Source organism: Chinchilla lanigera, unplaced genomic scaffold, assembly GCF_000276665.1.
Source record: "Chinchilla lanigera isolate Chin_1 unplaced genomic scaffold, ChiLan1.0 scaffold00066, whole genome shotgun sequence".
NCBI lineage: Eukaryota > Metazoa > Chordata > Mammalia > Rodentia > Chinchillidae > Chinchilla > Chinchilla lanigera.
Window position 1 is genome coordinate 10,614,695 of NW_004955467.1, and position 27,893 is coordinate 10,642,587.

A 27,893-nucleotide genomic window follows, 5' to 3' on the forward strand; every position below is an offset into this window, starting at 1 on the left:
TTTTTTGTCTTTGTCTTTTTGAGACAGGGTCTCGCTATGCAGTTCAGGCTGGCCTTGAGCTCACTTTGTAGCCCAGGCTGGCCTCAAACTGGCAACAATCCTCCTGCCTCAGCCTCCCGAAGTGCTGGGATTACAGGCGTGCACCACCACGCCCGGCTCCCAACTGTGTTTTTAATAGCATTTATATTCTTGGAAGGAAAAAGTCTTGTCCTAAATAGTCTTAAATAGGTTGTCCGAGCCCTTCATGACTTTCTGGAAACTGGCCTAAGCTCTGTTTCAGAGATGGACCACATTGTTCTAGAACTTACTACCTGGAGTTATGTTTGGAAAAAAATGTGCTTTGTTTTTGGCAAGGTCCTGCTGTATCTACTTGAGGGAGTTCTTTCAGGTATATTTATGTAGTTAGGTTTTTGTGCTTAGCATCTTTAAGTGTGAGTACAATGTTGGGATAGGACCTTGAAACCTCACAGAAAGTCCTTAAAAACTTGCTTTTGGTGAGGTAATCTCTTGAAATAACGTTTTTTTTTGAAAACTTGTTTGTTCTTACCTCTGGGGATCTGGAAACAATGTTATCAGATTGTAAGGCTCCTGCAGCTCTGTGAGAAGTGTGCTGCAAAGCCTGTTAGCATCTAGTTTGGGGTTTTGTTAGTTGCTTAAGGGGAGATGCCCAGCGTGTTGAACTGTTTTGAGAATCAGTTTGTTTCTATTACTGTAGAAAAGGGAGGTATTTCTGGTGGGCTCTCAGAGGAAACAGATGTTTTCAGGCTACATTTTAACTCACCTTTTGAATTTGGTGTCAGGAAAAAATAAACTTTGCTGTTCACAAACCTTCTATGTTACTGCAGACAGAGGCAGCAGAGAAAATTAAGTGACTTCTGGTTCTGATCCGAGGTGGTAGGTTTGCCTACTGGCTGCTGTCTTCTCTGGAGTTGCATGGAAACATAGGGCAGCTCAGGTGACAGGAGTCTGGAATCCAACTTCCCTCCCTCTTTCAAGATGTGAAATGGTCTTCCTTGTAAATAGGCAGAAGTGACTAAGCACTTGAAAGAGGGTAGGAAAACATTAGGTTTGGGAAATCTTGTATTGTTTCTGTCCTTAGTGCAGGTTTATTTCCTATTTTTCAAATCTTGTGACTATAGAATGAGATTTAGATTACAATATTTATTTTAAGTTAATGTAGTAAATGGGCAACCACAGCTACTGATCATGAAAGGGAGAGAATTTGTTTGAGTGCTTTGCATTGGGTGTCAGCTCCTCCTGTGGGAGAATTAATGTTTCTCTTTGAGCTCCTGTTGACCACTTTAGTTTTAAGCATACTGGAATTTCTTTCTTTCTTTTCTTTCTTTTTTTTTTTTTTTTCTATTTTGTCTTTTTGAGACAGGGTCTTGCTATGCAGTTCAGGCTGGCCGTGAGCTCACTTTGTAGCTCAGGCTGGTCTTGAACTCAAAATGATCCTCCTGCATCAGCCTCCCTGAGTGCTGGAATTCCAGGCTTGCACCACCATGCCCGGCTTGAAATGTCATTTTTAGAAGTTCTCTTTGGTTACTTACTTTGCAAATTCTTGAAAAAGTTTTGGTTATTGGGTGATGCATGTGGTAGAATAGTCTGTAACAAGAATGTAGCAGACTTACTTTATTCATTTAGAATCATAATAATTTAAAATCAATTTCAGTTGATCTTTTTGAGAATTCAAAGATACTGTAGAAATCTTCACATTTTATTTTAATTTAACTTAAACTCTATCTTAGCAGTATTTGCTGTAATTTTATTACTTTTTAATTTACATGCCATCCTTTATAATTCCTCCATTAAAAAATATATATTTTTAAATTGGGTGCACACCTGTAATTCCAGCACTGTGGAGGGCTGATGCAGGAAGAGTGCAACTTTGAGCTGAACCTGGGCAGTTTAGCAACTTTGTGTCTCAAAAGAAAAAAAAAGGGCTGGGGATGTAGCTCAGTGGAAAGGCCTGGGTTCAATTGCTAGTACCACATAAAATTTTATATGTGTACACACACACATATATGTATATATACACATTTATATATGATTTTGAATATTTTCATCATAAAGAAGTGGTAAATGATGAGATAGGTAAATTTAAGTATTTCACAATGTATCAAATATATCAGAATAGAACATCACATGGTACCCGATTAGTACATATAACTTCTATGCTCTTACGTATGAGAGAAAATTTGTATATTGAGTAGAAGTATATTTTCTTCCATTTCCCAGAGGTAACCTCTGTTTTCTGTCCTTTTTTCTGCAGTTATGTAGATAATACCTTTTACCCCTGAAATAGACATGATTTGTATACATAGGTCTGCAACTTGTCTGTCACTTAACAAATGTTAGGGGCTGGGGATTTAGCTCAGCGGCAAAGCGCCTGCCTGGCAAGCGCAAGGTCGTGAGTTCGGTTCCCGGTACGGAGAAAAACCAAAAAACCAAAAAAAAAAAAAAAAAAAAAAAAACAAATGTTATCTGTCATTACATACTTGTAAATGATTATATGCCCATGTAATGTGTTGTAAGCATTGCAAACAACATCTTAGGACATTTTAACATCAGTGATATTACTGCTGTTGATTGATGAGGAAACTGAAGCACAGAAAAGTTAAAGAAACGTGCCTGGAGTTACACAAGTAGTGAAGTAGGGGAGCCAAGATTCAAATACAGGTCATCTGATGTCAGGGCTGTGTGGTCTATTTACTAGGTCCTATGGACCACTGTCCATGTCAGTATTACAAATCTGCTACATTCTTGTTACAGACTATTTTACTACATGCAGGTATCACACATGATTTATTTGCCTGTTTCTCTCTTGGTGTACAAGTAGACTGCTTTCAATTTTTTCATTTTATAAGCAGTACTATAGGGGATGTCCTTGTACATATTTTTCCAGTGCTTTTGCTTTTACTTCTGTAATACTTATGAATTAAAGAATATGAGTGCTGAATGATTTAAATTTTACAGCTATTGCTAGCTTACCTTCAAAATTTGTACCAATTTGAGCCATGGATAAAGCTCAGCAGCACAAGCGCCTGCCTGGTAAGTGCAGTGTCCTGAGTTTGATTCCCAGTACCAAAAAAAAAAAAAAAAAAAAGAAAGAAAAAAAAGATACCAATTTACATACTTGGCAACAATATAAAAGGGCAGATATCCTGTATAATCATACAAGTTCTACATGATGTCAGTTGTTTTACACTTGTGTCTTCTGATAGATTTAAAAAAAAAAGTGATATTCCTCATTTAACAAACACTTGGGTGCCTAGACTATGCCAGGTAGGCTGTAGGAAATACAAAAATCCAGCCCCAGTTCCTAGGTAATGTGTCATTTAGTCATTAATTAGACGACCCCACCGACAGGTATACAGATACTTATTTACTTTGCTAGCACAAGTGTGTACCACTTGCAAGGTGCGATTCTAGTTAGTCAGAATATGTCAGTTTGCAAAAAGATAACAAATCTGCCTTAATGTGGGAGAAAAAAGATCCTTAACAAGAAACAAGCAAATGAGGTGGCTTGTTAGTCTATAAGTGACACAGGGAAAAGTAGAACAAGATAAAGGAAAGGGGTAGGGCTGATTTTAAATAAGGTGGTCAGGGTAGCCTTCTTAAGAAAATGACATTTGTGGAAATCTTTGAGATAAGGGATATAAGGATATCTGGAGGAAGAGTGTTACAGACAGAGGGATCAATTTTTGGAAATACCTTAAAGGAGCATGTTCAGGAGAATGGCCGGTAGGGTTTGCTGATGCACTGGATGTGGGATGCAAGAGAGAGGAGTCAAATAATTCCAAAGGTTTTTAACCCAAGTCACTATGAGAGGTATACAATACTGCCATGCCTGTAATTGAGGCATTTGACCCATTTATGGGAGTTATTGTAGCAAAATGAAATGCTCATCTCTTAATGAATACAAACACCATGGAGAAAGGGCATTTTGACTGATAGTGGTACCTCCAGCATAATGCTATCATAGAATAAATGTGAACAATAGGTATTTGTTGAAAGAAAGTCAAGTGAAAAGATACAGTTACAATAATGTTAAAGTGCTTCCCTATTGACAATATTTTGGATATTGTCAGCAGAGACATGCCACTCAGCAGAGACATGCCACTCAAAGTTAGGTAACATAGGGTCCTCTTTCCACTTCATCCCCTTTGCGTCTTATTTTGCATTGGAGAAAGTGATACTTGAATAGAGCCTTGAGAGTTGTGCAGAATTTTTGGCAGATGAAAAGAAATGGATAAAGTCCTGCACATATGCAACCCATCAAGATTCAGTCATGAAGAAATAGAAAACTTGAACTGTCCAATAAGATTTGAATCAGTAATAAAAAGTCTCCCATAAAAGTTCATAATCTGATGGCTTCACTGTGAAATTCTACACTTAAAAGAAGAACTAACACAGTTTTTTTAAACTCTTAAAAAAATTGATGAGGGCATCCTTCCATACTCAAATGTATAATGCCAGCATTGCCCTCATACCTGAACTAGCAAGGATATAAGAAACAACAAACCATAGGACATTATCTCTGATAAAGATACATGTAAACATCCTCAATAGAATATTAGCAAATCACATTTAAGATCAAATTTTAAAATGATCATTCACCATGATAGTAATCCCAGGGTTTCAAAATGGTTGTACATACGCAAATCAATGAAAGTGATCGTATCTACAGAATGAAGGACAAAAGTCATATAATCATTTCACTAGATACAGAAAAAGCATTCGACAAAATTCAGCATCCATTCATGATAAAAACTCTAAACAGATTAGGTATACAAGGAGCATACGTCAACACAGTATAAACCAGGTATGATAAAACCACAGCTAGTATACCGAATGGGGAAAAGTTGAAAGCTTTTTCTCACTTTTACCACTTCCATTCAACATAGTGTGAAAACCCTACTCAGAGCAAGTAGGCAGGATGAAGAGGTGGTTTCTAAATTGGAAAGAAAAAAGTTAAACTATCCCCATTTGCAAATGATAGATTTTTTCTTATGGTATTGGACATTGAATCCAGGACATTTGCACCGAGCTATAGCCACAGCCCTTTTAAATTATTTTTATTTTTTAAAAAAATTATTTTTATTTTGAGAGATGTTAATTGCGCAGGTTGGCTTCAAACTTGCAATCTTCCTGCCTCAATCTACAGAGTGCTAGGATTACGTGTGTGTACTACCATGCCTGGTGACGTTATTTTTTTTTTTTTTTTTTGGTACTGGGTATTGAACTCATGGATCTCATGCTTGCCAGGCAAGTGCTTGTACCATAACCCCAGCCTAACATTATTCTTATATTTAGGAAATTGTAGAGACTCCATGCAACAAAATGTTTGAATAAATGCATCTAGTAAAGTTGGAGGGCACAAAATCAATATATAAAACTCAGTAACTGTGTTGATTACTTTTCTCTCATTGCTGAGACAAAATACCCAATGCCCAAATTAAAAGAGGGAAAGGTTTATTCAGCTCACAGTTTGTGAAAGTGTCAATCCATGATCAGCCAGCTCCAAGACAAGGTGGCATGGCAGAAGGGTGACAGTTCATGGCAGTAGAAGACAGCAAAAGCAGCAAGAGCAAAAGGGGAGGAGCAGAAATAGCAAGACTCTTTCCTTCCCTTTTATTGTATGCAGGCTACCCGCCCCAGGGCAGATATAGCACTCACACCCATAGTCCCTGCATTGGACCACGACTTCCATGACTATATGAGGCTTTGGGGGGACATCTAGATACAAACCTTAACAGTAGCATTTCTGTATATTAACAGCTGACTATCTGAAAAAGATAATAATCCCATTTATAGTAGCTGTAGAAAACAATTATTTAGAAATAAATTTAACCAAGGGAGGTGAAAGATCTCACAACTAAAAATTATGAAGCATTGATGAAAAGGTACATTTAAATGGAATGATATTCCATGTTTATGGATTAGAAGAATTAATATTGTTAAAATGTCCATATTTCATATCCATATTTCTAGCAGCACCGTTCATAATAGCTGAATCTTGGAGCAGCTTTTATGTGGATCAGTAGAGGAATGGATAAAGAAAATGTGGTATTTATTCACAATGGAGTATTTCTGCCATAAAGAAAGACAAAATTGAGTCATTTATAGGAAAATTGATGCACTTTGAGACCATAATGTTAAGTGAAATAAATCAGACATATGGGCTTAAATATCATGTAGTGTCTCTTATATGAGAAACCCAAATTATTAATCAAGAGTAAAATAAAAGATAATGGGAAATAGATCTTTCTTAAATGGAGAGATCAAGAGATTCAGGGAGGTGGGAGGGATAGGAAGAGAAGGAGAATAATTAAAATGTGTTATATACATGTACTCTATGATGAGTGTAATCATGTGCTGCAAATGTATACTAATAAAAAGTAAATATACTAAAAACTATAGTAACCAAAACAACATGGTAGTGGCATAAAAACACACAGAGCAAAGGGGAGCAGAATAAGAAGTCCAGAAATAAATCTATGTATTTACACCCAAATGATTTTTTTTGGGGGGGGGGCACGGTATCTTTTTGAGACAGAATCTTGCTATACAGTTCAGGCTGGCCTTGAGCTCACTTTGTAGCACAGGCTGGTCTCGAATTCCCAACAGTCCTCCTAAGTGCTGGGAATACAGGTCTGGCTCACCCAAGTGATTCTTGTTTTGTTTTTTGTTTTCCTTTTTTCCGGTACCGGGAATCGAACTCATGACATCGCGCTTGCCAGGCAGGCTCTGTGCCGCTGAGCTGAATCCCCAGCCCCATCACCCAAGTGACTCTTAAGAAAAGTGCAAAGAACATGTAACAAGAAATGGACAGTGTCTTTAATAAACAGTGTTGGGAAAACTGGATATCTATATGCAGAAGGATGAAATTAGACCCTTGTTTGACTCTTACCATCTATAAAAGCCAAAGTGGACTTACTTAAATGTAAGGCTTGAAACTGTGAAATTATTTTAAACAAGAATAGGGGGAAATATCCCCATTGGGAAAGTAATTTTTTGTTTTTTTGTTTTGTTTTGTTTTTGTTTTTTTTTCCAGTATTGGGAATCAAACTCGTGACCTTGCACTTGCCAGGCAGGTGCTGTGCCACTGAGCTAAATCCCCAGCCCCCCAGGAAAGTGATTTTGGTTTTGGATATGACCTCAAGAACACAGACAACAAAAGCAAGAATAGACAAGTGAGATTATGTCAGACTCAAAAGCTTTTGCATAGTGAAAGGAACAGTCAACAAAATGAAGAGATATTCTACAGAATAGGAAAACATATCAGGATGCAATACATTTTTTTTTTTTTTTTGGTTTTTCTCTGGTACGGGGAACCGAACTCACGACCTTGCGCTTGCCAGGCAGGCGCTTTGCCGCTGAGCTAAATCCCCAGCCCCTAGGGTGCAATACATTTTGATAAAGGGTTAATAATCAAAATGTATAAGGAACTCAGTAGCAAAATAATTTAAAAGTGGGCAAAATATTTAAATAGTCATTTCTCAAGACATACAAATAGATATATGAAAAAATGTGTAATATCACTAATCATCAGGGAAATGGAAATTAGAACCACAGTGAGCTAACATTTCACTCCAGTTAGAATGACAAATTATCAAAAAGACAAAAATTTCCAGGTTCTGGTGTGGAAGAAGAAATCCTTGTACATGGTTGGTGAGGACATAAATTTTTTTTTTTTTTTGGTACCAGGAATCGAACTCAGGAGCTTGTGCTTGCCAGGCAGGTGCTTGTGCCTCTAGCTATATCCCCAGCCCTGGGTATGTAAATTAATACAGCCATTATGGACTGTAATATGGAGTTCCTCAGAAAATTAAAAAAAGCAGTACTGTATAATTCGGTAATCCCCCTAGGTATCTATCCAAAGGAAATGAAATCAGCATGTTGAGGAGGTATCTGCACCCCCTTGTTTATTGCATCATTAGTCACAGTAGCCAAGATATAGAATCAATTCAGTTGTTCATTGATGAATGAATGGATTAAGAAAATGTACTCAATGGAATATTATTGAGCCTTAAAAAAGAAGTCAGTCCTCTCATTTGCAGCAGTATAGATGGACCCGGAGGGCAGTATGTTAAGTAAAATAAGCCAAATACTATGTGATGTCACTCATGTGGAATCTAAAGAAGTTGACTTTATAGAAGGGAGAGTAGAATTGTTACCAGAGGGTGAGATTATTGGGAGGAGAAGTTGGGAAGGTGCTGGTCAAAGGCATAAGATAGGAATAATTTTAAGAGACCTATTGTATGGCATGATGACTATAATTGTATTCTTGAAAAGTGCCAAGAGAGTGTGTGTTGAGTATTCTTTACAGGAAAATAGCAACTGTGAGGTGATGCTTTTTTTTTCTTTTTGAGAGAGTGTCTCGCTCTGTAGTCCAGACTGGCCTTGAACCATGTAGCCCAGGCTGGCCTTAAACTCAGAGTGATCCTCCTGCCTCAACCTCCTGAGTACTGGGATTACAGGCATGTGCCGCCATGGATATATTTGTTGATTATATATGTTTATTTGTCTCAGTTTACATATGTGTGTGTGTCTATAAAATATATACTTAGAACATCATATTGTACATGATAAATATATGCAATTTTATGTTAGTTTTAAAAAATTATATGTAGCTTTTACTCTTTATTCAAATGTATATGAGTTCAGTATGTGTTATAAAGAAGGCAGACTAGATGGGTTCCTCCAAGATTATCTTAACTAAAGAACATAGAAAATGATTTGGCTATTTTCCCAGTTGTCCTAAAGATGATATAACCATTACCATTCTAGAAGTGCAGGAGAGGTGTTAATTCATGACATATATATTACATGCCCCGGGCATTAAGACTTAATTTTCTCATGAAACCTGGGGTGAGAGAGGCTCGTAGACTAATAAAAGTACAGGACATGGTCAGGTTTGTATTGTGGGAAATTTAGTAGATTGGGGGAACAACCATGATGAGGGTTGTTATTCCTTTAAGGTTGCCAAAAATCAAGACAAACTTTTTTCTTGCCATTTAATCCCTAGTTGATACCAACTTTATGTAAACTCCTGCTACATTATTGTCTGTGTGTAAAGTGCTGCCCTGCCTCATCTAGATCTTACTTTCTCAGCTTTCTCAGCTACCCAAGAACAGGATCTTTCTGAAACTACTGGTTTCATTTTTCTGTGAACCTAGTGGGCACTATAGAAAGTGATAAAAGGACATTGTCAGTTTAGAACTGTCTCTGCATTTATTCTGCTTCTGTTCTTTGCAGATGGAAATCTAGTCTCTTTAGAACTTTTTCACTTTTTGTGGTAGCTGTATTAATTTTGTTGGGCCCAAATTACTCTTCTCCTTGATTCTGCCCTTTTGAACAAATAAGCCTTTTCTTCTGGCCTTCTACACAAAAGATTTTCAAAGATTAAAGAGATTTTTTTCCATATTGGCATTTCTTCCCATGAGGTTGTGTTACCTTCACCATTTTATATGGCCTCCTGAGCTAAGCTAACCATATAGTTTTGTACTGCTCTTCTTAAAAGTTGTGGGCCAAAAACTGGTGAAAAGGCTTTGTAGAACCTATGTGACTTGTGCAAAGAACAGTAAAAACATTCTCTTTGATCAGGATCCTTAACTTTCTTTAATGTAGGCTAACTTTCCCTTGTATTCATAATAAAAATAGCAGTTCCCTTATGACATATGATATTAAACCTCTTTTCATATATGTACTTGCCATTTGTGACTCTTCTTTGGTGAGGTTTCTATTAAGATCTTTTGCCCATTTTTTCACTGGGGTATTCATTTTCCTGTTTTGAATTTTAAATGTTCTTTTTATATTCTGGATAATAATGTGTTCTTAAATATATCATTTGCAAATTCTTTTACTCAATATCTGTGCCTTGTTTTCTCATTCTTGACAGTGTCTGTGATGTAGCAGAGGTTTTGAATTTTAATGAAGTCCAATTTAGCAATTACTTCTTTTATGGAGTATGCCTTTGGTGTTGTATCTAAAAAGTCATTGTGGGATGTGGTAGCAAATGCCTGTAATCCTAGCACTTTAGGAGAATGAAATAGGAGTATAGCAAGTTCGAGTCCAGCTTGGGCACTTTAGCCACTTAGGGAAAGAAAGCCCTGGGTTCAGTCCCCAACACTGCAAAACAAAATAACAACAAACAAAAAGTTACCCATAAAGCATTTTTTTTTTAATTGAGTTTTTTTTTCTTTTTTCTTTTCTTTTCTTTTTTTTTTTTTTGAGACAGGGCCTCGCTATGTAGTGCAGATTGGCCTTGAAACTTGCTTATAGTATCCCAGGTTGGCCCAGAACCCGCGATGATCTTCCTACCTCAGCCTCCCAAGTGCTGGGATTACAGGTGTGCACCACCGTGCCCTGCAGTCATGAAGAATTTAGGTGTGTGATCTGTTTTGAGCTTATTTTTGTAAAGAACATAAGGTCTGTGTCTGGGTTCATTTTTTTGCATGTAGATGTACAGTTGATCTTCTGCCACTATTTGTTGGAAAGTCTATTTTTTCTCCATTCTATTGCTTTTGCTTCTTTGCTAAAGACCAGTTGACTCTATTTGTGCAGATTTACTGTGTTTCTGGGCTCTCTATTCTATTCCATTGATGTATTTGTCTGTTCTGTCATGCTGTGTTTTAAATTTTAAAAATTTTTTTGCATCAAAATAATACTACTGAGAAAACAACTTATAAATGTGTAATATGAAAGAAAGCCCACTTACAAGCTGATGGACTTACCCCTCAGAGAAAAACACTAATGGCTTTGTGTACATTTTTAAATTGCAAAACGAAACATATATTCTGGTGACCTTAAAAATAAAATCATGCTACATATGATGTTCTTCAGCTTCCTTTTCCTTCTTTCTTTTCCTTTTCCTTTTCCTTTTCCTTTCTCTTTCTCTTTTTCTTTTTCTTTTTCTCTTTCTCTTTCTCTTTCTTTTTGAGACATGGTTTCATCATGCAGTTCAGGCTGGCATTGAATTCACTTTGTAGCCCAGGCTGGGCTTGAACTCACAGTGATCTTCCCTGCCTCAGCCTCCTGAGTGCTGGGATTACAGGTGTGTGCCACCATGCCTACCTCAGCTTCCTTTTAACTTTGTTTTTGATAGATTATTTCCTCCCTACCTCCCTTCCTTTCTTCCTTCCTTGAGACAAGTTCTTGCTGTATTGTCCAGACTGGTCTTGAACTATGGGGCTCAAATGATTCTCCCACCCCTGCTTCCTGAGTGCTGGAACTATAGGCACACGCCTCTGTCATTATTTTTTTATTTTTTATTTTTTTATTTTTGGTCTTTGAGACAGGGTCTCGCTATGCAGTTCAGGCCGGCCTTGAGCTCACTTTGTAGCCCAGGCTGGTCTTGAACTCGTGATGATTCTCCTGCCTCAGGTTCCTGAGTGCTGGGATTACAGGCGTGCGCCACCATACCCGGCACTCTGTCATTATCTTTGAAATAAATCTTTCACTTTTGTTAAAGATGTAAAATTTTAAAAACCTATTTATTGGCGAATATTTATATCATAATAATGAAACTGCATGACACACTGTGAGGCAAATTCCATGAATATAACTACTGAGGTAAAGAATGTGTGCAGTTGAAAACAAAACAAAATAAAAAAGTGGAGGTAAACTGAGCATGGTGGCACACGCCTCTAATCCCAGCTCTGGAGGCTGAGGTAGGAGGATCAACAAACAAGAATGTGCACATTTAAAATGGCAGCTGCGGAGCTGGGGATTTAGCTCAGTGGCACAGCGTCTGCCTGGCAAGCGCAAGGTTTTGAGTTTGATTCCTGGTACCAGAAAACAGCAACAACAACAAAAAATGGCAACTGTATCAGGTGTGGTGGCGCGTGCCTGTAATCCCAGCATTTGTGAGGCCGAGGCAGGAGGATTGTTGCGAGTTCGAGACCAGCTGGGCTACAGAGTGAGCTCAAGGCCAGCCTGAACTGCATAGCGAGACCCTATCTCCAAAAGAAAAAAAAGAAAAAGAAATGGTAACTGCTACTACCAAATGCTCTTTCAAATAGGTTTAATAATTAACAGGCTTACCACTAGGACATAACAGGGCTTATATATAGTCCCTTAAATTAATAAATTTGTTGCATATGGGGAAGCTGATCATTGTCATGTGTGTAGTAGGTATAGCTAAATGTCCTAGTTTTTTAGCTTTGAGATGTTTTAGCATATGGAAGTATATTAATTTTTATGTGACTTACTTTTTTCCTTTAGGGAATTTAGGCTTATATTTTGCATTTTTTTCTTCAATCAGATTTTATTGGTACATTTTAGATATATATAATGACCACATTCATCATAGAGAATTTGTACCTGCACATGGTATTACTTGATTCTTTTTTTCCCATTCCCCTACCCTTGGTTGTTTTGTGTTTTTCTCTGTTATCTTTGTCTTTTTGTATTTACTTTTTTTTTTTTATCTTTGAGACAGGGTCTTGCTATGCAGTTCATGCTGGCCTTGAGCTCACTTTGTAGCCCAGGCTGGTCTCGAACTCACAACAATCCTCCTGCCTCAGCCTCCCAAGTGCTGGGATTACAGGTGTGCGCCACCACTCCCGGCTGTATTTACTTTTAAATATTTGATCACTTTGGAATTTCATTTTGATATAAGGAATGAGATAAAAATGTAGTTTTTACTATTTTTAAATGACTATCCAGTTTTTGTTTTGCAGCAGTGATTAATTTATTATTTTTCATTGATTTTAAAATGCAAACATTTATTACATACTAAATTTTCAGGAATAGAATTCATCTCTACACTCTACAGTATTTTGTTCAGTTGATTTGTTAAACTACATAGTTATAATTACTGTTCCTTTCTGCTGCTTAATATTTTTAAGAGCCAGTGACTCTCAGTTATTCATTTTCTAGAATTTCCTTGGCTATTCTTAGGTATTTATTCCTTTAGATGCAGTTCAGAATGAGCACATTAAGTCTGCCCACTGTGGTCGTCTTGTCAAAAAGACTTGGCTAATTGAGAGACTGGAGTCAGAGCACTTGACTGGAGTGAACAATCCCCAGGGAAGGTCTCATTTAGTTGATTAGACAGTGTATGTCTTTTTTTTTTTTTTTTTTTAAAGTGCTAGGGATTGAACCTAGGAGTGTTTCACCACTGTACTGCCTCCCTTTTTATTTTATGTGGGTTTGTTGTTGTTGTTTTTGTTTTTTGGTCTTTTTGAGACAGGGTCTCACTATGCAGTTCAGGCTGGTGTGGAACTCACTTTGTAGCCGAGGCTGACCTCAAACTTGCAATGATCCTCCTGTGTCAGCCTCGCGAGTGCTGGGATTGCAGGCGTGTGCCACCACGCCCAGCCTCCCTTTTTATTTTTTGAGACAGGGTCTCACTAAATTGCCCAGGGTGGCCTCAAATTTGTAGTCCTCCCTATTAGCTGAGATTATGGGTGTGTGCCACCAGGCTGGTCTGAGAATGTATATTTATAGATGTCTTTACAATTAAAGCAAATTAATATATTAAATGTATTAGATTACCTAATCCAATTCTTTAATGGTAGTGTTATCCCAATTTCATAATTGAGGAAATGAAAATATAGTAGCTTGCTTAGAATCCAGGTTCCCATGAGTATTTTCATTTTATGTTCTGTTTCTCAGGTCAGTTTCAGTTGAGTAAATTCTTACATCATTAAAAAATGGACAAAATTGAAACAAAGCCAAAGTTTCTATTTTGATTATTTGTAAATTCTTCTAATAATTTTATAGGAGACATCCTTCAGCATTAATCTTTTGTTTCATTTCTAATTCCTAGAATGTTGTGGTTCAAAAGTATAGCATTTCGATATATACAGGCAAAGTTTTCTTTTTAGAAAGCTAGTTCTAGTTTACATTTCTACCATTAGTGGTATATTTATTGGTTTTCTCCCACTCTTTTTTTTGTCTTTTTGAGACAGGGTCTCGCTATACAGTTCAGGCTGGCTTTGAGCTCACTTTGTAGCCCAGGCTGGCCTTGAACTCGCAAGGATCCTCTTGCCTCAGTCTCCTGAGTGCTGAGATTACAGGCATGCGCCATCATGCCTGGCTCCATTTTCCGATTAATTTATAAAAACTTTAATAGGTACTGACCCCTCATACACACCCGTGGCCCTGGGGATTGAAGCCAAGTTTTAAATACGTTAGGCAAGTACTTTACCACTAAGCTGTAATTTCAGTCCTGTCCTTAATTTAGCTTTTTGGATAATTTTCACACAGAAGGAAATCATTTAAACAAACTTATTAGCAATGCTTTGACACTTTGAAAGAGCTACTCTATCTCAAAATCAATTAGGCAAGCTGGGCATGGTGGTGCATGCCTGTAATCCCAGTACTCGAGTGTCTGAGGCAGGAGAAGAATTGCCTTGAGTTCAAGGCCAGCCTGGGCTACATAGTGAATCCACACCAACCTGAACTACATAGGAAGACCCTTTCTCAAAAAAAAAAAAAAAAAAATCAGGCATCACTCATACTTTTCTTTTTGTGTTTAAATTTTTCAAAAAGTGGCAGGTGGCCAGTTTATTTTCAATACCATTTTAATTCCTAAATTGTTTCTGTGAGAATTGTTAGGATTTCTATACCTTTGAAAATTTTTGTACAAATTTCTTGAGAGTAGTGGAGACAACAGTGTTAAATGAAATAAATCAAATACAGAAACTTAAATATTGCGTAGTTTGTTTTATGAGAAACTCAAAGTATAAATAAATAAAAGAGCAAAGTAAGAGATAGATGATAAATTTCTTGAGACAGGATTTTGCTTGTAGTACAAATTAGCTTTCAACTTATGGTGGATCCCAGGCTGGCCTGAACCTCCTGAATGTTGTTATTATAGGCATATACTACCCTGCTTGGCTGGTTGCCTACATCTTGCACTTATTTTTTTCTGCAAATAGTTATTTTATAATGTTAAATACAATTTATATTGCCCATTGCAAACAACTCAGATAGTGTAGACAGGCATGATAATGTTTTTAATAATGCATTAGAATAGCCTGTTTTCCATTGGCTTAAATTGTATAAATGATGTATTATTAAATAATAAATGTTCTTTTAAACTAGGTGTGGGGTGGTACACAGCTTTTTCTCAGGTGCAAGTTTGAGGCCAGAATAGACAGTTTAATAAGATCTTGTCTCTAAATTAGGAAAAAAGGGGGTGGAGGCTGAGATGTAGCTCAGTGGTAGAGCACTTGAGGTGCTGAGTTCAATCCTTAATACTATAGAAAGAAAAAAATTTATTTTTAATGATACTTAACAGTTTATAGAGCCAGGTGTTCAACAGAATGAACAATGCAGAGATTCTAAACTTAGCTTACATTCGTTGGGCATGGTGGTACATGCCTTTAATCCCAGAACTCAAGAAACTGAGGCAGAAGGATTGCCATGAGTTTGAGGCCAGCCTGGACAACATAGTGAAACCCTGTCTCAAACATACAAGACAATGACAAAACAAGACAAAACAACCACAGTTAATAGTATTCCGATGAATGGAATCTATATATTTAAAATTTTTATTTATTTACTGATTTTTTAATTAATTAATTAATGTTTGTCTTTTTGAAACAGGGTCTCGCTATGCAGTTCAGGCTGGCTTTGCGCTCACTCTGTAGCCCAGGCTGGTCTTGAATTCACAATGATCCTCTTGCCTCAGCCTCACAAGTGCTGGGATTACAGGCATGTACCACTACGCCTGGGCTGTACATGATATATCTTGATTCCTCTTTTTTCCCCCAGATCCATCTCCTCCTTTGAAACCCCCTTCTGCCTATTGACAAAGCTTGGTTTTCATTTATCCTTTTCTCATATTTTCCTTCCTTTCTACCCTCTCCCAATTCCCTTCTTTTGAAAGATGTCTTTCTATTTCACAATATCTGTTGTACATTTTTGTTCTGTTTACATTTTCAGTTTTTCACACCAGAGAGGTAATGCGATATTTACACATGTGTCAGTTATTTCATTTAATATTATGGTTTCAGGGTCCATCCATTTCACTATGAATGTCTCAATTTTATCTTTCTTTATGGCTGAGTAATACTCCATTAAAAAAAAACACATCTCTTTTATCCATTCATTGGTTGATATGCGTTTAGAGTGCTTCCAAGATTTAGCAGTTACAAACTGTGCTGTTATGAACATAGGAGCCTATATATCACTGTGATGTGATGCTTTTAATTCTTCCAGGAAGATACCCAGAAGGGGAATAGCTGGGTCAAACAGGACTGCTAATCCTAGTTTTTGAGCAGTATTCACACTGATTTTCACAGTGGTTGCACCAGCCTACACTTCCACCAACAGTGGGGAAGTATTCCTTTTCCCCCACAGCCCTACTAGCATTTATTAGTTGTTTTCTTTTTTTTTTTCTTTTTTTTTTTTTTTTGGTACCAGCAATTGAGCTCAGAACCTTGTGCTTACCAGGCAGGTGCTGTGCCCCTGAGCTATATTCCCATCCCCTAGTTGTTTTCTTGATAATAGCCATTCTTTCTGGAGTGAAATGGAATCTCAGCATTGTTGTAATATGCATTTCTTGAAAGACCAGTGATGTTGAACATTTTTTCATATATTTATGTGCTATTTGTACTTCATCTGAGAAATGTCTGTGCATCTCAGATGCTCATTTTTTGGTCTTTCTGAGACAGGGTCTCACCATGCAGTTCAGGCTGGTCTTGAACTCATTTTGTAGCCCAGGCTGGCCTCGAGCTCTTGACAGTCTTTCCTCCTCAGCCTCCCAAGTGCTGGGATTACAGGCATGTGCCACCATGCCCTGCCAGATGCTCATTTTTGAACTGGGTCTTAGAATTTGGAGGTCTGTTTTGTTTCAGTTCGTGTGTTCTAGATATTAGTCCTTTGTCTGAAGAACAGCTGGCATAAATTTTTTCCCACCTTGTGGATTGTCTTTTTACTGTGTTGGGGATTTCTTATGCTGTGCAAAAGCTTTTTAATAAGATGAGATCCCAGTTGTTGATTCTTTGTGATAATTCCTGTGTGATTTGGGTTTGTTCATAAAGTCTTTGCCTACACCTCTGTCTTCTAGAGTTCTATCTGTTTTATCTTCCAGAAGATTTAGTGTTTCTGTTTTTATGTTTAGATCTTCATTCCATTTTGATTTTAGTTTAGTGCATAGTGATAGACAGGGGACTAATTTTAGTCTTTAGCATGTGGAAAATGAGTTTTTCCAGAACCATTTTTTAAAGAGGCTATCCTTCCAGTGAATACATTTGGCCCCTTTGTCAAAGATCCAGTTACAGAGTGTGTTTGGAGTTGTTTTTGTATCTTCTTGATACAAAACAAAACAAAAATTGAGTTTTAGGTCTGGTTTGTTTGTTTGTTTATTTATTTATTTATTAATCAGTTCCATGCTGGTTTTATCACAGTAGCTCTGTAGTATAGTTTCAAGTCAGGGATTGTGATGCCCCCCAACTTGCCTTTGTTGCCCAGAATTACTTTTGCTATTCTGGGTCTCTTTTGGTTCCAAATAAATTTTAGGAATGTTTTCTCTAGTTCTGTAAGATATTTTGATTAGGATTACATTAAATTTCTATAGCAACTTTGGGAGTATGGCTGCTTTTATCAGGGACCTGTCTAAGATCCCCAACTGCCTACAGCAAAAGGATGAAATAAGAAAGACAAATTTAGCAATGCATGACTGTGGGGCTGGGAGGTCAGTGCCTCAGATTGGACAGAGACCAAGGCACTCCAAGCTAGTCACTATTTATTGGATCTATACAGTAATCGGAGGGATTGTCCGATCACTTAAGAGAATGGCTGTGACCTTATGCTAATGAAGGTATTTATGTTCATGAGGATAGTGGGGCGAGATGGCAGATTAAGAAATATTTGTCCTTTCCCCAAAATGAAACCCTATTTTTATTACTACTGGATTCTCAAGGAACCAGGATATCTTTAGTTGATGCAATATTGCCTTGAGGCATCACAGCATCACATGACCATTGAGGCCTCAACTGGGACCAGAGACACATGGAATTATGTTCCCACATACTATATACCTGGCCCACATGCGAGGAACTAGGCCTCAGATGAGACCTAATGACAAATTATGAAATGATTTTTGCCCAACAATTACATAGAATGGTCCTTGACACATTTGCACTATGTTGGTTTTTCCTACCCAAGAACAAGGGATATCTTTCCATTTTCTGGTATTGTCTTTGATCTTTTTCAGAGTAGTTTTCAATGCAGAGATCTTTTACATCCTGTTAGATTGATTCCTTAGTGTTTCTTTTCTTTTCTTTTTTGATGCTATTCTGAAGGGTATTGTTTCCCTAATTTCTCTCAGTGAGTTTGTTGTAAGAATGCTATTGATTTTCTTTTTTTTTTTTTTTTTGGTCGTGGGAATCGAACTCAGGGCCTCGTGTTTGCCTGGCAGGCACTGTGCTGCTGAGCTACATCCCCAGCCCTATTGATTTTTGAGTGTTGGCTTTGTATACAGCTACTCTACTGAATCTGGTTATTAAATCTAGGAGTCTTGGTGGAGTTTTTGGTATTTTCTATGTAGAATATCGTGTCATCTGCAAATAATGATATTTTAGCTTCTTCCTTTCCTATGTTTGTTCCTTTTCTTTTCCATGTCTAATTGGTCTGGCCATTGTTTCCTGAACTATATTGAAAAGGAGTGGTGATAGTGGACATCCTTGTCTTGTTTCTGATTTTAGAGTGAAAGTTTTCAGTTTTTAACCATTTAGTATGATGTTAGCTGTTGGTTTCTCTAGATGACTTTTATCAGATTGAGATAAAGACTGTCTATTCCATTTTTTTTTTAGGGTTTTTATCATGAATGGGTGTTGGATTTTGTCAGATGCTTTTTTGCATCTGTTGAGATGATCATGTGATTTTTGTCCTTTGCTCTGTTGATACAGTATATTACATTTGAACCATCCTTGCATCCCTGAAATGAATCCTACTTGGTCATGGTGTGTAATCTTCTTAATGATTTGCTGTGTTGTGTTTGCCAGTATCTTATTAAGGACTTTTGCATCTATGTTCATTAGGGAGATTGGCTTATAGTTCTCTTGTTTGGTTGACTCTGGGAGGAGCAGTCCTCTTGATCAGCTAGAGTGCTGAGATATCAAAGCAAACCAATGCCTCTGGTTTTGATATCAGGTTAATGCTTGCTTCAAGGAATGAATTTGGGAGTACTGCTTCCTTTTCTATTTCATTAAAGAGATTGAGGGGCTGGGGATTTAGCTCAGCGGCAAAAAGCGCCTGCCTGGCAAGCGCAAAGTCGTGAGTTTGGTTCCCGGTACCGGAGAAAAACAAAAACAAAAACAAAAAAACCAAAAAAAAAAAAAAAGAGATTGAGGATTAATGGCATTAGATCCTCTCTAAATTTCTTGTAGAATTCAGCTGTGAATCCATCAGGACCTGGACTTTTTTGTTGGTAGGTTTTAAATTACATTTTCAATTTCATTGACTGATGCTAGATTATTTTAGAATTTTTATATCTTCTTGCTTCAGCTTTTGGTAGTTCATATGTATCTAGGGATCTGTCCATTTCATCTGTTTTCTGTTTTACCTAGATTAAAAGTTCTGGAAGGAGATATTGATGATTTTCTGGATTTCTGCAGAGTCCATTGTGATTTCATTCTTTTCATTCCTAATTGCATGAATGAGTCTTTTCTTCCCTTTTTTGGTAATAAAGTTGCCTAAGGGTTTATCAATTTTATTTAATCTTTCAAAGAACAAACTCTTTGATTCATTCTTTGTTTTTTTTAGTCTCTCTTGCATTAATTTCTGCTCTGACCTTCCCTCATATGAGCTTTGGGCTTGACGTTGTTTTTCTTCTAGAAGTTTGAGATTCAGCATTAAGTTGTTTGAGCTTGTTCTGTCTTCCTGATGTGAGTATGTATTTCCTTCTTAGGACTGTTTTCATTGCATCCCATAAGTTCTGGTATGTTGTATTGGTATTTTCATTTAGTTATACATAAAAATTTGATTATAGATACTAATTTTTAAAATTTCATCTGTAACCCATTTGTTGTTCAGTAGGGTGTTACTTAATTTCCATGTATATATGGAGTTTTTCTGGTTTCTTTTCCTGTTGATTTCCGATTTCATTGCACTGTGGTCAGATAATACACATGGGATAATTTGAATTTCTTTGTATTTACTTAACATGTTATATGGGCTTGTATCTGGTGTCTTTTGGAGAACATCCCATGTACAGCTGAGAAGAATGTGTATCCTCCATGTTGTAGGGTAGAACACTGTAGACATCTGCTGAGTCCATTTGTTCACAGATTTGGTTCAGTTCTGATATTTCTTCATTGATTTTTTGTTTGTCTAGTTGATATGTCTATTTGTGACAATGGGGTATAAGGGTCCCCCATTAGAATTGTGTTAGTGATTACTTGATTTTTCATGTCCATTAATATTTGTTTTATATAGTTGGGTGCTCCTTTATTTGCCACATGTATATTTATGATTGTTATCTCTTCTTCTTGGATTTTTTCTGTAGCAGGAATGTAGTGACTTTCTTTGTCTCTTTTCATCTATCTTGGCTTTAAATTCACATTGTCTGCAAATAGAATAGCTACTCCTGCTTTTTTCCAGGTGTTCCTGTTGCATTGAATATTTTCTATCGTTTGACTTTCAGTCCATGTTTTGAGTTAAATTGTTTCTTGTATGCAGCATATTGTTGGATATTGTTTCTTGATCCATTCTGCCAGTCTAGTTCTTTTGATTGATGAATTGAGACCATTTACATTGATGGTTATAACTGACATGTATTGGCTTATCATTGTCATATTACTGTCTGCTGTTGGTTCCTTGTCTGTTTTCTCTGTTTAATTACTTGCCTTGTCTGGTGGCTTCTTTCTTTTGGTGTTCTTGGATTTGTGCACATTGTTCTGTCTCCCTCTAATATCTTTTGGAACACATTGTAGAGCTCTTTTGGTGGTCATGAATTTGTTCAGTTGTTCTTTGTCATGGAAGTATCTTATTTCTCCATTAATTTTGAAAGACTTTTGCAGGAGACATTAATCTGGGTTGGAAGTTACTTTCTTTTAGGACTAGGAGTACTTCACTTCAAGTGTTCTTTGACTTAAGGGTTTGTATTGAAAAATCTGGTGTAATTCTGATGGGCTCTCCTTTACAGGTGATTTGCTTTTTTTCTGTAATGGTTTTTAAAATTCTGTTCTTGTGCCAAATTTCTGAGATCTCAATTATTATATGCCTTGGGGTACATTTATTTTGGTCATGACTAATTGCAGTTCTATAAGCCTCACTTACTTTATATCAAATTCTTTTTTCATTCTTGGAAAGTTTCTACCATTACTTCTATGCACAGCTTTTTAAAAAAATGTCCTTTGTGCCTGATCCTGGTTTTTCATTGATTCCAGTCAATCTTATGTTATTCTTCTTTGCTTCATCGTGCAATTGTTGGATTTTTTTTTATGGTGCCTTATTATTTTTAAGAGAGGTTTCTTTTTGTGATCACTAGCCACAATCCTGTTAACAGTCAGAAAATATTGAATGAAAAACAAAACAAAAAAGACCATATGAAATTTCAAGGCTTTTGTTGTTGATTCCCACATCTCTCTTAAAATGTGTCCTGGATTTGTTTAAGTCAGATGTGGTAAGGAGACAAATGCCTTTGAAAGAAGAGTTCTTTACTTACATATCCCAAGAGAAAGGGGCATGCCGTGCACACAGGGTCAGATGGGAAAGCAGAAGATAGATAACAGGAAAGCAGAAGTCTTTATTTATAATATATAATAATGTTAGAGTCTTTATTATGGTTTTCATGGGAAAGAATGGGCAGAGCAGGGTATATTGAAATTTTGAATAAATTTAGGATTGGATAGTTTGAATAAAGTTGGTGGGCTCAGAGCTATAGGAGTGGTCTCTACTGTTTGGCTAACTGGCCTTGAGGTAATTGGGGCATAGGAAATAGTTGCTTGGATGTGAGAGTTAACAAAAGCAGGTGGTTGGGGATGTGCGGTTTTGATTGATTGGTTTACATATAGACGGTGCACCCTATTGGATGGGGTGAGTTGTTCTGGTTCTAGGAATTAGCTGACTCTGGGAGGAGCAGTCCTCTTGATCAGCTAGAGTGCTGAGATATCAAAGCATTATAAAATAATAGAAAATAAGAAATATGATTAGTACATCATCTTATAAGGTTATAGCAGATTTTGCTCTCATCAGTAGTGTGTGAGCATATCTCTACTGGGTAGTGATATCTTTAATCAGGAAGAGAAATCCACAAAAAATTTTGCTAATTTTGGTGAGCAAAAATATTGTTTAGATTTGCATTTCTTTGGTTTTTGTTGGCATTTGCCCAGGATGGACTCAAATTTTTGATCCCCTTGCCTCGGCCTCCCAAAGTGCTAAGATAACAGCCACCATGCCGGGCTAAGAAATAAAATTTCTCTCTTTATGACTGTCTTTTCCATTAAAAAAATAACATTTAAAAAGTTTTGACTCTAAAGCATCCATGAATATTTTAGATGCAGCATTTGTGTAGTTTTAACAGAACTATGTCTACTCTGTATTTCTTTAACATTTAAATTACACCTCATATTTAGGAAGTTGAGGCTATTGAAAAGTACCTAAGCAGATTCCTACTCGAGTGCTAAGTGAGCATTTAAGAGAGCTGTCACAGGCTTAGGAATTAAACGTAGGTTTATTTGCTTATTTTGAATTTTTTCTTTTGTTTTGGTGATACTGAAGATTGAACTGAGGTCCTTGTACATGCTAGACAAGTGCTGTTCCACTGAGCTACCATGTCTTCAGCCATAGATGTAGATGTAGATTAGCTGATTTTCAGGATTTGAGGATTGAGAGAGACTTTTTACCTATCTTCTAATCTGTCACTATGTATTAGAGGTGTGCAGCCCTCCCCGCTTGTAATAGATTATTTATTTTTGTCACTGTTGGCATTTTGGGCTAGATAATTCTTTATTATGGAGAGCTGACCAGTGCATTATAGGATGTTCAGTGGCATCTCTGGCATCTGCCCACTAGGTGCCAGTAGGTGCCTGGTTGTGAAACAAAAAAATGTTTCCAGACATTTCTGTATGCCCTTTGGTGATCAAAATCATCCCCAATAGAGAACCATTAAAATGCTTTAGAGTGCTCCTTTACCATTCTGATATAAAATTATACATAAGACTTAAAAAAATACCTAAATGGCATAATGCCCTTACTGTAGAAGAAAATAATTTATAATTAAGTAATCTGTATTTCAACATGTAAGTGAACAACGTGACTGCATAAAAAAAGGAACACTTCTGGGAGATGTTATTATATCTCTTTGTAAGTCCTGTTTATGTGATACATGAATCCTCCTGTATTATTCTCATATATTAACACCTCTAATCACAGGAAAATCCAACTAGGCTTTGGAGACAGGCAGATCAGTGTTTGAATCCAGCAGCTCTGCTCACTAGTTGTGTAAGGCAAAGATATTACATAGTCTCTCACGTTTCAGGCATAACTAGGGATTATAGTGCTTGCTTTATGCTTTGCTCTGAAAATATATTGAGCCATTGCATAAAATTACTGCCTGATAGTATGAAGAGCCATATATGGATTATTTAATCCTTACTACAACTCTAGAGGGTGGTACTATTACTAGTTCCCATTTTTACAGGTAGAGCAAAGGGACTAGTTTATAAGTGTTAGAGCTGGGATTCAAATCCTGATTTAATTCTAGAATCTATTTTTTCAATTATTGGGCTACACTGCTTCCCATAATATACCTGATAGATAATACTTAATTGTTAACTCATATTATTACCCATTTCATTTTTTGTAGTTTGAGGTTTCCCTCTTCCCAAGTATTAATGTTAGCATTCTGTCCTTGAAACTTATTTTTACTTACTGGTTCTCATGTTCCCTTCTTGTCTGAAGACATGTTGTTAATCTTCATCGACATGAATGGAGGGCAGGATAGCTATTTATCAAAATTCTAATCCCTCTCTGTTTATAACCTTTATATTTCTATATGCAGTTTGACTTATAAAATATGGATCTTGTGTTTTTATTATTTATTATATACTTCCTTCTGCCAAGTAATCCATAGTGTAGAATTGTAGGTGTAGTGTGTCCTTTTTAGGGAGATGAAGAATTATGCCTTCATTTAAAATTTTCTGTTACAATAAAGGACTGTGGTACATGGGAAACTTATTTTACAGTATAGTCTTCCATGGTTCCAGAGATACATTATGTTGCAGTAGGCTTTTTTCCCTATAAATGGTAGAAATCCATTGTAGTCTAAACCAATTATTATTTTGTATGGTAATGCAAAAGATAGTTGTATATATACAATAATATATGTGTAGTACATATATTCGTTTTTTTTTTTGATACTGGGGATTTTATCCAGGGCTTTGTGCCTGCCAAACAAGCACTCTATCTTGAACTATAGCCCTAGTATCATTTTTTAAAATTAATAGTTTTTAAGTTTGTGTGTGTATGTGTATGTATGTATGTATAATGTTCCATTATCTGGAGTGGTAGAGAAATGACATCATATGGATACATTAGTTTTTAGCTAATTTAGACTTAAGCCCTCAAGCTTAGAAATGACAAAACTTAAATCACTTTCAAGTCTTGCTGTTTATTTAAAGTAGTAAAGGTTGCAGAACATAGGGCAGTAGTAGCAAATCCATTGCACACATGCCACAGTGGGCTGTTTATATCACTGAAAGGGTCAGAAGGTTCTCTTATCACTGGCAGAAGGTGTGAATATAACTTCTATGGAGGTAGGGGAGTTAGCCTCTCACACTAATAACCAAACTATTTTATTTTTGTTCAGCGTAGCCTCATTATATTGACTAAAAATTTGTACATATATTATAATAAATTATACATATAATAATTAAATTATGCATATATTATACAAATAATATAATCTATATATATATAATAGACAACAAGATGTTCTGGACTTACCTTACGTATCTTTTGCCCAGACGTGGAGTAGTCATTTTGCCAAGAACACCTGATTCCTTTTTGGGGACAATAGTATTTAGAGACCATAATCTGGAAGCTAAGAGTATAGCATATATTTTTCTTAGCAGTTTTTTGAAATAAATCACATGTCCTTAAAATCACATTCTTTGTTTTTGATAATTTAGGAATTATTATGGACATTAGCTTTGGTATTGAGCTGTAAGGTGTTGACTCCCCAGTGCTATTAAAATTTCTTTTCAGATAATTTTGTTTGCAGCTGGACATGGTGGCACATGCCTGCAATCCCAGAACTCCAGAGGCTGAGTGAGGCAGGAGGATTGTCGCGAGTTCAAGGCTATCCTGGGCTACAAAGTGAGCTGAAGATCAGCCTGAACTGCATAGCGAGACTCTGTCTCAAAAACACACACACACAAAATAAGTTTGCCCTTCCTTATATTAAGTTGTTCTAACTCAGCTGTGGTCATTATTTATATTTCCCTGTGACTCAGTCCTCCTTGTTGTCATTGGGGTTTGTTTTCTCATTTGCAAGGCTTTTCAACCTGCTCTCTGCGCTCCTCTCTAAGCTCTTCTTTTTAAATGTGCTTTATTCTCTTACTGACTCCAGGCAAAACTAAGGGTTATTACAAGATATGATCAGATATTATAGAATATAATATTAAAGATGGGAAGGAAAGTCTATGCTGCTAAGTATTTTTCATTTCCCTTAAGTTTGAAGGCTTATTTTGGCAGTGTGGTCCTGAGGTTTGGGCGGGGAGCAGGGATAGTTGCATTCCTAGGTGGTCAACATCGCCAGACTCCTTGTTTCAGCTTTAGTAATGGTGTTCATTTGTTTAGATTTAAAGACGATTCAACATTTATTTTACTATTTATTTATTTAATTTTTTTCCATTCAACATTTAAACAATAGCATAAAAGATGATACCAACTATTTTAGAAAAGTAAAGAAGATAGTACAGTTTTCTTATCCTGCATAACCACTGCCCCCTATTAATAACATATTAGTTTGGTACATTTATCAAAATAAAGACATTAATATTGATGCATTATTCCTTACTGAAGTCTGTAGTTGATTAAAATTTCCTTTGTTTTGACCTGTTTTGCTTTCTGTATTCCTGGGTCCTATGCAGGTGCTGTGTTACTTTTTGTTGCCATGTCTCCTTAAACATTTTAGATTGTGACTGTTTCTCTGGGTTTGTTTTTGATGATCTTGTCAGGTTTAAGAAATACTGGCCAGCTATTTTGTACAGTGTTTCTCACTTCGGATCCGTCTAATGTTTTTCTCATGATTAGACTGGAGTTGCAGTTTTGGGGAGGGAAGGAATATAGATTAAACAAGCTTTTTTTTAGGTCATATTAAGGGTACATGCTATCAACATGGTTTGTTTTTGTTGATGTTAACCTTGACTACCTCTGCTGAGGTAGTGTTGGTCAAGTTTCTCCGTCATAAACTTTTTCTTTGGTGGTGCTAGTTGTGGGGTCATAGGAGGCAGCTTTCCATACTGTACTCTTCAGAAAGAAGTCAGTATAGTATGTGTTCCCCACCACCACATAGTATTCTGCAACAAATAAACCAGGTTGATTGTAGGAGGTTTTTTCTTCTCTTCTAAATAATGTTAATTCCTTGTGGATTTTTTTCAAATTAATGTTTAGCACTCTATGGGTAATCTTCACAAGAATAGTACTGAGGATGATGGTAGTGTATGTTTCACTCAGAGTTCTCTGTTGCAAACAAAGCAGTTTATTCTGTCTAGCTTATGAAGAAAAGGTATTTTTGAGAGGCTGTTGGGTGGTTTACTGAGTCATTGAGAAGGTAAGGGAGGGAGGCAGAGAGGGAAAGGAAGATTGATTCTAGACCATTGGTTTTCAAAGGTTAACATGCATCTTTTTGACTTGGTAAAGCATTTGACTGGGCTTCACCCCCAGAGTTTCTGATTGAGAGAGGTCTGGGACAGGGTCTGAGAATTTGCATTTCTCTGAAGTTCCTTTCAGATGATGGTGCTAAGGTCTCAGAACCACAGTTTGAGAATCATTGCTCTAGGCTAACCTCTAAGAACATCCAAAAGCTGCCACAGAAGTGATCTGATAAGAAACTATTTCATCTGATGTTGACATACGGAGCTCAATTTGAATACTGTTGCCATTCCTGCTTGCATTGATGCCATTTCTGATTTAGGAACTAGGACACTGTTGAAAACCTAATTAACAGTGAGAATGGAATCTTTTTTCTTTACACTGGTCAATTCTGAATTGAAGTTACATGTCGGGTTGGAAGAGAGAGCTTAGGTCGTCTGCCAGTATTCTGGTTTCCAAGGGAGATTGGAAATTGGTATATTTGAATTATATTTTGGGAAACTATAGCTTATAAAATGGAAATTTCTTTATATGTAGAAAGACTATTCAAAAGATGATGGGCAGCCATGGATCTGATAGTTGTCCACTCTAGCATTACAGGATTACTGAAAGTAACCTGTTCACAGATTGTTTTTAATGTTCTGTAAGGGGATAAGTGCACCAGAATGTAAATCTAGTACTGCTTCCTTCATTGAAAACTGTCAGCTGAATTGAGCAGTGTGCTTTTTGTCTTCATTGATTTTTACCTTCTGGCACAAATTCCTTACCTCATTATTAGACTGGCAACAGTCTGTGGTACATCTTACTTAGAAAGCTCTGCGCTAGTTTAGAAAGATAAGCAGGGAAGGAATCTAGGATTGTTCAGAGAGGGCCGAAAAGTATGGTGATAAAGCAGGCTGCTAAATTGGGAGAAAATAAAGAAGGATACGAGAGTTAGAGATTTAAAAAAGAGAATTAGAGATAAAAATGATAGCTCACAATATCCATGGTACCCAGTAAACCCTCTAGAACAGTGGTGTCAAACATGTGACATGTGTTTTGCTTTTCTTTTGATTCTTTTTTTTTTTCTTTTTTTTTTAATTTTTAAAATTTTTTTTATTTTTAAATTTTTT

General features: G+C 36.6%; 1 protein-coding gene across 2 annotated transcripts in view; it reads left to right on the top strand.

Moving 5' to 3' along the window:
- Positions 1–27,893, top strand: part of Rabep1 (rabaptin, RAB GTPase binding effector protein 1) — a 134,452-nt gene that overhangs the window by 1,024 nt on the left and 105,535 nt on the right. The window lies entirely within an intron of this gene.